Raw genomic sequence first — 14,090 nt, forward strand, 5'->3', positions numbered from 1 at the left:
GAGATTACAAAATGCAAAAACTAAATAATCCATAAATGTCTGTAGGTTAGGGTCTGTATAGCAAGACAATACTCTGCTTTGCAGCAACTCTCCTTTTTAAACTAGAATGGGAAGAATCATGATGTCTATCTACTAAGCAGTCTAGTGGGCTCTTATTAGGGACTCTCAACTTGTCCTAAACACTGAAGCACATCTAAATGCTAGATACAGACAATGAGTAGAATAACACAATGTAGGAAATCAACTATATAAGCTATCAGTTTCCTTTGATAGGTTTATATTTTCTTATCCTATAAAATCAATTCACTTGTTTTTTATTCATTTTGATTGGAGCTGATTGGCTATTTTTAATTTTTCCTCTTCTTTTCCCTTTCCTCCTCTCATCTACTTTTCTCCTTCCTCCTTTCCTCTCCAAAAAGTTTTTAAGGAGCCAAGGATGAAGATTTTTTAAACACTCCTGGGCTCAGGCAGTCAATGGGAAGAAGAGGTCTTCAGTTCTTAGGATTCTAACATTTTTAAAACATTTCATGAGTAATTGAAAGTTGTGCATATTTTTTGATCATTTTATACATATGTTACCATTAGAACTTACAAGCATTTTCACTAGGTCTTTTGTCAACTAATGTGTCTTAATGTTCTTTGAACTATTAAGAATTAAAACACGGTGCTATGTCTTTCAATATGCCACCCATTCCTAGTTTTTATGTAAAAAGTACTTCTGAAACTGCAAAAAAAATGCAGATTGTTTTATTAAAGATTAACTATTCCCAGAATATAATTGCTTTTATAGTCTTATTAAGCCAGCACTTGAAAGTATAATACACTCTTTTGTCATAGTTCTATTTCACACTGATTCAATGGTATGTGACAGAGGTAAAAGAAAGGGATGTGTCTACCAGAGCTCTGCAGGAAACTAACCCAGTTTGTAAGAACGAGAAAAATATACTAAAGGAACTAGTTTGTGATAAGGAATTTATCCACGGTAAAGACATAGCTAGCATGACTTTTCAGGCCTCGACTTTTGAGTCAAAGACAAGTTTTGCAATATTCTAGTCTGTTGCTAAAGTCTAGCAACTATGCTCTCTTTGCCACGTGTTTGTCACTCTCAGGAACCCTGAGATCATAAGACTATAACGTTTCTTTACAAATAAAGGAACTTGAAGAATTCTCTAGTGGCATATGCACCCACAACTCCCATGCCAGTTGAATTATACTGTTGACTAGTTTCATCTTCAATAGCAGTGATGGACAAGTTCCTCTTCGCTGACCCCACTGCCATCTGTCATCCTGGATTCCACCTACAGTGCATTGTATGAGCTACGCCGAACAGGTTTCACCCTGGTCAAGGTCACTGCCCAGCCAATCAGAATTGATGGGGTCACTGCAAATATCCAAATTACTTCCAAATGGAGGTGCTGACAGACACTGTTAATGAGCACTGTTTTGTCAGACTTGTTGATGACCTTTGACAACATCCTTTTTCCAGACTGCTAAGATTAGTCATTTTTTTTCCTCCTTCTGACATTTAGGTGGTATCTGATACTTAAATACACATTTGAGGGTAACCTGAATCTGTGTCAGAAGATGAATTTGCAGAAGTGATAAAACTGATGTTGTTGTTATCCATCTGTTAAGGAAATATTTTATTTTCTTATCTTAAGAAAGATCTAAGCCTGCACCCCTGGGTAACTGCTATGGAGAACCGGATGTGAGATTCACAAAACTATGTTTGTAACTATCATACAATTACAATAAAAGAGCAAATGATCCTACTTCTAAACAGTATCAGGTATCTTACTTTTCCACTTGTGTCCTATGCTCGCCAATGAGGTGCAGAATATGAAAGAGGATAGATGATTCATAGCTGTACGTTGTCATTCTAAAATAACAACATCTGCTTATACTGGTTGGGTATTATGGCAAAATTATCAGGTATATTATCAAAGAGACTGTTGAGATCAATGTCTTGCTTTTTTATATTTCTGGTTATCCTCCGTGATGAATCAGCCAAATAACACCCCCAAGAAGCTACTTAAAATGATGAGGCATTGGAGTGTGTGGGACTGTGCTGGTAGAAACCCTATAAACAGTTAGGCCAATGAGAAGTCTACAGTTCAATAAGGGTAGAAAAGTTTAATGTATCACTTTGTTCTTTAACTGAAAAATTGTTCTACCCAGCAGCTATTTCTGCTCTCTATTTTCAGGTACTAGTACCCGAGGGTTTATTTGTTAATGCTGCTCTGTTCAGCACATCTCCTTTACAGCAACTGGATTCATTAATTGTTCACAAACTTATATTATGTGAAGAGAAATCCTATCCCTTTAGCTCTATTTCCTTAGCCCCCAGGGAAATTTTTATGATATTCTGTTTAATTGATTAGATTGAATTTTCATTCCTAAGCAGACCCTTACTATCTGTGGCCTCCCTGAGGATTCTATTGTTCATCTTTCTTCCACCCTAAATCTCAAAGGCTGCCTTACAACTAATTTAAGGTTCCAGTAAAAGTATTTAGAAATCTAGGAATTTGCTTAGAATATCCATGTTACAAAATACTGCCTAATATTCAAAAAGAAAAAAACTACAGGTGGTCATCACAGAGATTTACTCTATCAGTATTCTTATTTTTAATTAACAAGTCACACATGAATGTCTTTTTTCCTTCAAAAATCATCTTAATGGAGACAATTTTTATGACACCCTCCATTCGCAATTCAACATCTATTTTTAAAAATATTTTACTACAAATATAAAGGATCAAAGATATTTAGAACAGTCTTACAATCTAATGTCTGGGAAACAAATCCAAAATTAAGTATGAGACAAAGATAAACAAAATAGAAGCCTTAGTATATATATTCAGTGTTCTAGAAGATGATAGAATCTCAGCATTCTTTCTCTGTAATTTTTCTTGGATTACATCATCTTTCCTGTAGCTTCAACTATCTCTTTGTGGAGAGTCTCTGGATGGTTCTCTGAAGGCCAATTGTGTGAATTCCTAGTTTTGTAATCAATGAGCTCTTGTTGGGCAGCTTGAACTTGGCCATGATGGTACTTTTGTATTTATACCATAAAAATGGGGAGATGCTACACATCAAGGCTTCTTTGCCCCTCATCCTTCTTCTGGAAAGCCAGTGGTTAAAGTATTACCAGCTCACCACCAGTCTTAACCCTATCCTAATTCAATTCAGGGTAAATCTCACTAAAAATAATTTTATTTTTTCTTTTTCTTTAAAATAAGGATATCAAAAAAGTCATTTTAATTTAATGAGTAATTGCTACAAAAGGCAAACAAAATTAGGTTTCCTGGATAATTCATCTCCATGTATCACTCTGCAAAAGATATGTAATTGTACACCAAGGCAAATTACATATTCTTAGAGCCTGCCTCACCTGTCCCAATTGAAGGCTGTTTCTGTTTGCAGAGAAAAGAAACACTGGTTTCCCTGTGAAGGATGAGGAGAAAGAAGAAAGAAATTATTTCTCTCTTTTGTCTTTCCAAAATCTACCTTCATCCTCTCAATCATAAATTACAGAAGTAAAATAGAGCCTTGTCACTCAAAATGTGGCCTGCAGACCAGCAGTCTGGCATCTCCTAAGAGATAGTTAAAAAATGCAGGATCTCCACATCAACCCCAGATGTCCGGAATGAGAATCTACCTTTTAACAAGGCTCAGAGGTGATTCATGGACACATTCAAGTTTGAGAAGTGCTGGATTTGAGGAGAAAAAGGCAAGGGGTGACTAGGAGAAGGCAGGGACTTGGGAGGAGAGTAGAAGATGTTGGGTGAGGGCAGAGGTACATCCATTCAGTTGTCTGGCCCTAATATGCTGGCTTCTCTACCAAGAGGAGGCGCAACAGAAGACACAATTCAGCTCTCTAAATGAGTTTTTATAGATGACTTTTCTATCCTCTTCACCTGTGGCTGGTTGTCTCCTAGCACCAGTTACAAAAGACAGTGATACTGACAAGATAATTCTAAACTACTACTAAGAAATTTGGAGAAAGTTATTACTGTGACCCTGAGGATGAAGCTCTTCATTTCTTCACCAAGTTGAAAATGTGGCTTGAGGAAAAATATTTCTGCTTTCATTTTGGCCCTGTTTGCCCTGAGGTCATGTGTAGCTGAGCACAGCCAAATGAGACTGACCGAAAAAATCTGGTATAGTTAGACAGTGCAGCTGAACAACAGCCAGGCCGTGAAATGGAGTTCCAGAAATTCAGGCTCTTACTTAGTTGATGCTGACAGCTGAAAAGAATAGTTTTTTTTCGCTCTTGCATGCACTTTTCTGTACTATACAAACCATATCTCTAGGTCACTTATGTTGACCTGGCTTTGTTACAAAATGTGTGACCTCTTCAAGTGTCTCAGTTTTGTCTGTAAAATGGTGCTATGGAACAGCTCTTGGGACCACCCTGGTCTTTCCACCTGTCCTCACACCTTTCACCCCAGAATATTCTGCTCTGTAAGAGCTACCTAACTAAAAACACCTTGTTCTCTGGCTCCAGCTGTTTCAGAGAACCCTGGCAATATGCTGCCCTTGTTTTTGTTTGTTTTTTTTTTTAATTCTTAAGTCCCACATTTGTTAAATTTGTCAGAAAGATTTTCTCAACTAAAATGTGCACAGGCATTGTGAATATGTGTACATGTGGGTGGTAATTTTAACTGAGTCTTAACCATTGCTTTTTTCTTGTGATAAAGGTGATGTCCTGAGACATTCCTGTTGTGGTATCACGCTAGTTAAATACTCGATGTCATATGACAAAATCATTATCTGCAAAGGCAAACATCTCTAAACAGAAAGACACTGCTGGAAGTTCTCATTTACACATGTTATGCTAATATTTTCTACCAAAAATTATTATCGACATTAAAGATCACTTGAATCTCAGAGCAACTCTGGATGGCACTTTATAATACATCATCATAACTTAGAATATTCTACTCTTTTATTCATTTCACATTTCTAAATATTATTCATCAGTTTCCTCATCTGCAAAAGGCAAATAATAGTACCTATTCCTAGGTTTGAACATGAAAATTAAACAAGGTAATGCATGAAACCACAGTTCCTGGCAATTAGTAAGTATCCCATTAATGTTAGCTTTATTGTCATATTTTTACTTAATTCTTTTAAAAAATCTTCAAACCACAATGGTGGCAATGTTCGCATGCGTTCAATGATTGTTTAACATCTAAATATCAAGTTGCTTCTGTGTGTTTTGACATGTATATGTAATAACAGCCTAATTTCAGCATGCCAGCTGTATTACTAAGAAAAAATAAACCCTCTTTATTGATGTCTATTATTATAGCTTATTTCTAACTTGGTCTTGAGGTCTCTCTCTTAAAACTGGCCATAACCGAGATAGCCACGCTTTAGGAAAGCTCTGACTAAAGAAAGTTAGGCTCAGACTGAGGTGTGTGGGTTAGGCAAGACAGGATGAGAAAGTAAAACCAAACGCAGGAAACATAAGAAATGTCTTACTTACCGGTCTCAGAGAGGTTAGGGGTGCCAACGGGAGGCTGACGAAAGTCTGGAGGTGGCAGGGAGCTCAACCAACAGGCGAGGAGTGAGAGAGTGGGAACCAGGGAGAGGATCTGTGGACCTATGAGTCTGTTAAGGTCCACGGAGGCTATCCTTTAGGCTTTCCTGCGGGGGTTGTTGATTGGCTAGTTTAAAAACAAATGTTTGCAAAGGGTGATCTTATTAACATGATTCTGGTGTTAACCATTAGGTTTTATCATGGGCAGCAGCTGTGGGGTATCTTGGTTTTTTTTCAGTAATTAAAATGAGGAACAAGTGGCTATTTGCAAGCAAACACGTGGGGAGAGGCTTTTTACAATGCAAAGGTGACAGGGTACAGTTGCATTTCAAACAACTAAAGTCAGACCTAAAAATGGATACCAAGGCAGCAACTATATTAAACAATTTTATGACAATTATTGTTCCACCGCTCTAACCTAACTGTATATCTCACTTCAGATTCCTTTGAGAAGCAGCCAGGGCATCAATCAATTAATCAGGTAAATACTTGCCTCTCATCTCCTTCTTAAAAATATCTAAATTCTCAAGGCATCTACATTGACCAACTCGTCTCAAAAACTAACAGCAGGTGTTTATTTCGCTATTTGCTGCATTCAAATGCGTATATATCTGTCTGGATCTCCGCTCCTCCCAAACTTCAACTCTTGGAATCAATCTGTGGATTTTTTTTTTTTTTTTTTTTTTTTGGATATTATTCATATCTTTCCACCCCCAAGTCTATGGAAAAATCCTTCTTCTGCCACATTAACCTTTCGGAATTCTATACTACACAGTCCATTCCAAGCTCCTCCTGTAGCAGAAGCCTCCCCTGATTACTACACTGAAGTCTCCATTTTCTGAAGTTCTGACTACTTAGTGGCATACGACAAAAAGCAGACGTGTTTTTTTCAATCTTAGATAAGCAGCTTACGAGCTGCAGAAATTCTGAGCTTATTTTCCCATCTGCAAAATTCATAGCAATGTCTACCAAATATCACTGTGGAAAATAGATGTAATAGTGAATGAATAGGACTGAAATAACACACTAATACAGCAGAGTAGGTTTTTCATCGTGTTCTCTTGTGGACGCTGTGATACAGACTAAATTTTTTTTAAACTGTTGTTGAAGTGTCACCTTGTATTATCAAGTACTTTATATTTTCCTTAGCTTCCTTTTGGAGAATAGATATGGTGTGATTCATTTCTTATATGGGAGTACATGGTATAATTTTATTTGCTTGCCTGATAAGTCTTAGTGAGTGTTCTACTTAACGACAATTCTATAGCTATTCAAAGCGATAACTGTGCATTTTCTAAAATCTGTATTAGAGTATATAATACTAATGATGCCTGATTAGAGTATATAATACTGATATATCTATTCATTAGATAATAGTGACTAGAGGAATTCACTATATACTAGCAAAAAGGGAAGGCCCCAAACCAATTCCATGCAGACTTATTGAGCAATTAAGCACCTGTTTTGGGACTGGCACTGTTCTAGATATAAGGCATAAAAGGTGATTGAGATATGAAGTTTAGAATCTACCTGTGCTTAAAAAAAGAAAGAAAGTATTTCAGGGCAGCCCGAAAAGGGCTTTTGTGGTTTGACCTATTGAAAATGAAAGACCAGTGCTGACAATCTCAGAACACGTTAATCACGCCCCCTGCTGTTCATTGGCTATAAATATTTTTGTCTCCACCCAAGCTCATGGTTTTGGTGGTGGCTATGGTAGGGACAGTGGAGTTGAAGTCTTTAAGGAGAGGTAAAGACATAAATCAGCCCTTCCTCCTTTTTCCTGTTTACCAAATTCATCTTCCATAAGTATTTTTATTCAAAAGTATCCATACTTACTCCATTCCTGAGAAGGAAACTCAATATATCCCCATTTTCAAAGCCTCAATGCCAGCTTCTGATGAAGCCATCTGAAGAGAGTCCAGAAATCACCTTTTTAGTAACACTCTTCCTTATTTCACATGGCAAAGGAAAGCAGTTATCTGCAGTGTGGAGGGTTCCGTCGTGAGGAGTTGGAACACCCCTGGAATCACTTCTTTAGTGCTGACCCCAGTGCCCCAATTTAAGATTAATAAACTGAATTGTAAATTTCACTTTTTACCACAAACTCCATTCTCTAAGCTTTCCTTGTTCACTTAGACAGCTTGTTTCTAAATACAGGATAAAAGTGCGATTATTTCTCCAATAGATAAAATCAGGATTAAGTAACAGAGTCATTAAGGCAGCTGGTCTTCGCAAATATCTGGTGTTAATCATATGGCACTGTATCCTCGGTAAGGTTATTTACTGTGGACTCTCATCCATAAAAGCAGTTTGCATCCTCTGTTGTTTAGTGCCGCTGCCCATGTGACCAGCCTGTCTTAAGCTTAAAGCATCCGTGCAGCATGGTCTTTAACCACTCTTCGATTTTTATCTGGGGTTGTTTGGGTTCTCAATATTGACACCTATGCTATTTCTTCTTCTGGACATTACTGGGTAATAAATCTCTTGTTCTGACAGTTTCTGCATATTGTATGGAAGCTCCAGCACCACCTCTAAGGAGCTCTTCCGGCCTCTATTTGACCTCTTTTGGTGTTCTTTTTCCTTCTATACCACACTACTCCTCCAATCCATTCTTGCCCTAGGAGGATCAATACTGTCTTATAACACTTCTCCTTATTTCAGAAATGCACTCCAGGAGGGAGCTATCGCATACTGTTTATACTTCTGTGTGAATGAAAATCAATACTTCAGTCTACTAGACTTTAAGTCTAAAAGAAAGTCTACACTTAAAAAAATATGTTTTGGACTGGTAGTTGATCTTCCTATTTTCTTTATTTCCATTCTTCCTTTCCAAAGGCCTCTAAAATACAGACAGAAATATGTTATGTTGGATATAAATTGCTCATGTCACATCATTGGCCTCCAGTTGTTTTTATAATCCTTAGAATCAAACCTGAACTTCTCGCCACGGTCATCAGGAGCCAAGGGAGTTGGTTTCTTTACCTTTTGGATCCCACCTCCTCCTTGTCCGTTGCTCTCTCACTTAGATCCAGCCACCACATGTTTTCTTTGCTTTCCCTCACATCTGCCAGAATTGTTTTTACCCTGGAGCCTTTTACTGGCTTGTCCCTCTGTCTGGAATGCTCTCTTTCCTAGTTTTTGCATGACTCCTTTACCTGTCTTTAATTTTCTTCATAGCACTTTTCTGAACCTAATCTATTACATAATTATTTACTTGATTCTGTTAAATTAAAGAAAAAATACAATTTATAACTTTAGGAAAGCAAAAAAGGATACTTTATTTCTCATGAGGATTCCAGCCTGCAGGGTGGCAATTTGAAAGGGCGGGAAGGATAACCTCCAGCCAGAAGTCAGAATCAGATACTTCCATGGAGGGGCAAAGGGAACAGGAATTTATGCCAAGTAGCTAGTTTCAGAAGACTGAAACTGGACCCTTACGTTTTACCACATAAAAAATCAACTCAAGATGGATTAAAGGCTTAAATGTAAAACCTAAAACTACAAAAATCTCAGAAGAAAATCTAGGAAATACCATTCTGGACATTGGTTCAGTCAAAGACTTCATGATGAAGACGCCAGAAGCAACTGCAACAAAAACAAAAACTGACAAGTGGGACTTCATTTAACTAAAGGAAACTACCAACAGCGTAAACAGACAACCCACAGAGTAGGAGAAAATATTTGCAAACTATGCATCCAACAAAGGTCAAATAGCCATCATCTATAAGGAACTCAAGCAAATCAACAATCAAATACCAAACAACCCCATTTAAAAATGGGCAAAGGATGTGAACAGTCACTTCTCCAAGGAATACATACATGTGGCTAACAAGCATATAAAACAAAATGCTCGGCATCACTAATCATTAGGGAAATGCAAATCAAAAACACAATGAGATACCATCTCACACCAGTCAGAATGGCAATTATTAAAAATTCAGAAAACAACAGATGCTGGGGAGGTTGTGGAGAAAAGGGAATGCTTATCCACTGTTGGTGGGAATGTAAGTCAGTTCAGCCCTTGTGAAAGTGGTTTGGAGATTTCTCAAAGAACCTGCAACAGAACTACCATTCAGCCCACAATCCCTTACTGGTTATATACCCAAAGGAAAATAAACCATTCTACCAAAAAGACACATGCACTTACATGTTCATTGCAGTACTATTCACAATAGCAAAGACATGGAATCAACCTAGATGCCCATCGATGGACTGGATAAAAAAAGTGATTACGTAACACCACGGAATACAGTGGTGCTGTAACAAAAGAGATCATGGCCTTTGTAGCAACGTGGATGGAGCTGGAAGTCATAACCCTAAGTGAATTAACGCAGGAACAGAAAACAAAATCATGTTCTCTTAAGTGGGAACTAAACATTGAGTAAACCTAGACCCAAATAAAGGAACACTAGACACTGGGGTCTATTTGAGGGGAGAAGGTGGAAGGAGGGTAAGGATTGACAAATGACCTATAGGGTACTATACTGGTTACTTGGGTATGAAAATTATCTGTACAGCAAATCTCCACAGCACACAATTTACTCATAACACATCTGCACTTGTACCCCCCTAAATAAAAGTTGGAAAGAAAAAAAGGAATGCATGCCAAGTAAGGTGGCCAAATATACATATTCAATAAGCTGTGGAAGGAGCCACGAATACATGAAGGAGAAAGGTGCACGTGTGCAATTGAGCTTCCTGCTCCTCCATGTTCATAAAAAATGGTGATGTAAGGGTGGAATTTTTGGCCCTCTGACATCAAATATGAAGCAGAGGACACAAAATCCCTTACTGTGCATGCTCTGTGGACCCACCAGAACCCCGCCGTGATCGTGGCCTCTTAATCAGGCAAAACAAAAGAGAGGCGGCAGCAGGTAGCCGGTTGATATCAATGGTGGAGTCATTTAAAAGGGTTGGTTCCTGTTTAGCCCTTAGGGAAGAAAGGCCAATCGTAGTTAGTGAGGGAGGGGCCTAACACCCCCATCCCATCATGACCGAGCATTTCATTTTCAAGGTTACTCTGGGGTCCCCTAGGTCAAGAGATGGTCTGTTTAGTCAGTTGCAGAGTTTAGGATTTTATTTTTATTTCTCATTTCTTTATTTTCTTCTCCTCTAGAAAGGAGACCTCACAACAGTAGGGACTTCACTTTGTTCCCTGCTATGACCTCAGTGACTGAAATACTGCCAGGAGCATAGGAAATGCTAAATGAATATCTGATGACATCATGAATAAATGGTATTTCCAAAATCAGAGGCATGGTCATAAACACACCCAACATTCATCTGATATTCGTGTTATGTCAGGAAAGTTTTAAGCACTTTACATGGATTATCTCAATTAATCTTGACAGTAGTCCCATGAGATTGATATTATGATAATGATCTCAGGCTCGTGTAACTAGCAAGTACTAAGAAGGCAAGCCAAAGCAAGGCATTCTGACTTCAGGCCTGAGCTGGATGTTACCTAGAGTCCTAGAAATCCTATTTCAAAGGCTGCTGAAATAGAATTTGTCCAAATGATCTGACTTTCCTAATAGATGTTCCTGAGGGGGCTCCTGATAATGAAGTATGGAAGATGCATAAAGTTTCTAGCCAGACTCTTTTTCACATTTTTTGGCCTTTAGGAAGTTATTAAACTCTAGGAAAGTCTCCAAATGCTTCAAACCCTCATTTGTAAAATAGATTAATAGAATATACTTCAGAAGATCCTGTGAAGGAAGATATTATGAATAGCATGTGTTTTTACATAGAAATGCTCAGTAAATGGCTATCTTTGACGAGAACGATGGTGGAATTTGTGATGGTGCCGTGACTGCTGCAGATGAGAGGTGCATAGCACAGTGGCTAGCATCTCTACCAGCATGACTTCGACATGCTTGATCACACCTGAGGAGTGGCCAGGATAGAACTGACAGGAGGCCATGGTATGGGGTATCGAGGAGTCTTAGGAAAAGCCAGGCTCCCAATGTGTTGGATGACAGCTGACATCCCAGATGAATAAGTCTAAGCTCCGGGTAGTCACTCCAAGGTTCCTAGGCAGATGGAGAAGGAATTCAGCTTGAGGAAGGAGTGAGTCAAGGGCCTGATTTTGGTTTGGAAAAAAAAAAAAGCCAGACCCACAAGGTTCATGTCCTGATAACAATTATCAGATCATCTGCCTGCCAGTGCTAAGGGGATGAGGAAACAGGAGCAATAATAAAGACAGCAAATGGTCACTGGGACTTCTGGATGCGCTGAGGGGCTTTGGAAAGCAATTCAACTAATAATATCTTAATCATGTGGCAGGAATGTTAGAAACATTTATAAATATAATTTTACCTGCACAACAACCATATGAGGGGAATAATATTATTATCCCAATTTTTCAGTTTAGGACCCCAACAGGCACAGAGAGGTTAAGTAACTTTCCCAAGGTAATTCAGTTAGCAAGTGGCTGCTGGGAGTCAGTATAAGTAGAAGAAAGAAAGGATTACCCTGGAAAAACCAAAGAGATGGCCTCATTGAGCCAGAGAACCCAACAAAGGCACAGCTGGAGATATTGGTACAAGTATTGAGAAGAATGATGATGATATTCAAATCTCTCCTTTGAATAAAATTATAAGAGAAACTAATCATATTGTCAGTTCATTGATTAAAATAAAATAACATTTGATGATGATGATGTGAGATACAGTCTTCAAAAGATACTTAAGTATTTGAACAACAGCTTTTTTTTTTTTTTTTTTTTTTTTTTGAGATGGAGTCTTGCTCTGTTGCCCAGGCTAGAGTGCAGTGGCACGATCATAGCTAACTGCAATCTCCACCTCACGGCTTCAGGTGATTCTCCTGCCTCAGCCTCCCAAGTAGCTGGGATTACAGGTGCCTGCCACGGCACCTGGCTAATTTTTGTATTTATTTATTTTTTTTAGTAGAGACGGGGTTTCACCATGTTGGCCAGGCTGGTCTCGAACTCCTGACCTCAGGATCCAACTGCCTCAGCTTCCCAAAGTACTGGGATTACAGGAGTGAGCCACTGAGCTTGGCCCACATTCTTAACTAAGAATTAAATATACATATTTTTGTTGCACGTATGTGTGATAGTAATCAATAAAAGACCTTAAAAGATAAGATTTTCTGTATCAGGATAAAAATTTTTGAAGCAAGTAGAATAAAAATGTGAATAAGAAGAAACAAATAATATAAAATTTCTGGCTGCTAAAAAATGGTTAAAATTTGATTTTTTTATTTTAAAATATGATGTTGGGTACAAAATTCCTATAATATTTTGATTTCATTTTGGTCGTTTGAAAAGAGATGTAACTATGTTATTTTAAAAGTTTGAAATTGACTTTATACTGAACGTTATATGCTTTTCAACTACTTAAACATATAATAAGAAATTTTTTAATTTAAACATGATTTAGTGGCTATGTAACTTTTTAAAATTCTCTTTGAAGTACTTGAGTGACAAAGTCTGAAATCTACTGCTCAAGCTCATGGGTGATATTTAATGGATAATCCTTGCTCGAGAGAACCAAGGCAATGAAGAGTGAGTTGGTGGAGGTAGATGGTAAGCATATAGGGATTTCTGGGTTCTATATTTCTACCTCACTTCTGGCTTTGTGTCCTGGGTAGGTACAAGATCTCTGAGGGGCAATTTTTTTGCCTTGAAGAAGCTCAAATTGTCTCCCAGAAATGGTGGAGGAATAGCAGAAAAATTCCTATTCCTCTAGAGCGTGTTTGGACATAGTGGAAAGCTCACTTGCCCTGAACAAACTTTGCACCAGGAACAAAAGACAGCATAGAAGACCTTCGTGAACTGGTGACAAAGTTAAATGGAAAAACTGATGTTATCATAGATGCCAGTATGGATAAATGACATGAAATGTCAATCGAACTATGTAGATGCAATCTGATGAAAAAGAGCCAAATGCTCAAAGGAAGGAAACGTTTTGCTCTCCTGATTGAAAAATAATAGCATGTGCTGGAAGAACTCCACATATATTATCTTATTCTCACAACATAACTACTACATGGATAGATATTGTTACAATTCCAATTTTAGAGTAAGCGACAATTCATCAAGATGGATTAAATAACTTTTCCAGGTTATATCATTTATAAGTGGAGAAGCTGGAGTGAGATCCTGAAGCAGAAATTGAGACTCATTTTGGAATAATGAATACATTGAATACGGCTGGGTTGTGAATTTGTGGGTATGTAATCTATATATACACGTGTACATAAAAACATCACTGGGATTCTGCTGAACGTGCCAGGCTGGTGTGGCTTGGGTAGCATCTCCATGTTATTGTTTTCTGTGGTCTGATTTTCCTATTCATGAGACAAGCTGATTGTCAATATAGAACCACAGCTTACAACAATTCCAGTTCACATCACCTCAAAAGAAGGTAATTTACAGGCCTCATTTCTCTGTTTGACTATTCATGATTTGTCAGAGAAGTGAAGATGATTATGGTTTATCCCCAGAATCAGTAATAAGGGAAAAAGTTAAAACATATAACTTATTTCTCTTCTTTTCAAAAGTCCTAAGAAACTGAGAAAT

The sequence above is a fragment of the Aotus nancymaae genome, unplaced genomic scaffold (genome assembly GCF_030222135.1).
Source record: "Aotus nancymaae isolate 86718 unplaced genomic scaffold, 86718_ANA_hifiasm-v0.15.2.pri h1tg000002l, whole genome shotgun sequence".
Classification (NCBI taxonomy): domain Eukaryota; kingdom Metazoa; phylum Chordata; class Mammalia; order Primates; family Aotidae; genus Aotus; species Aotus nancymaae.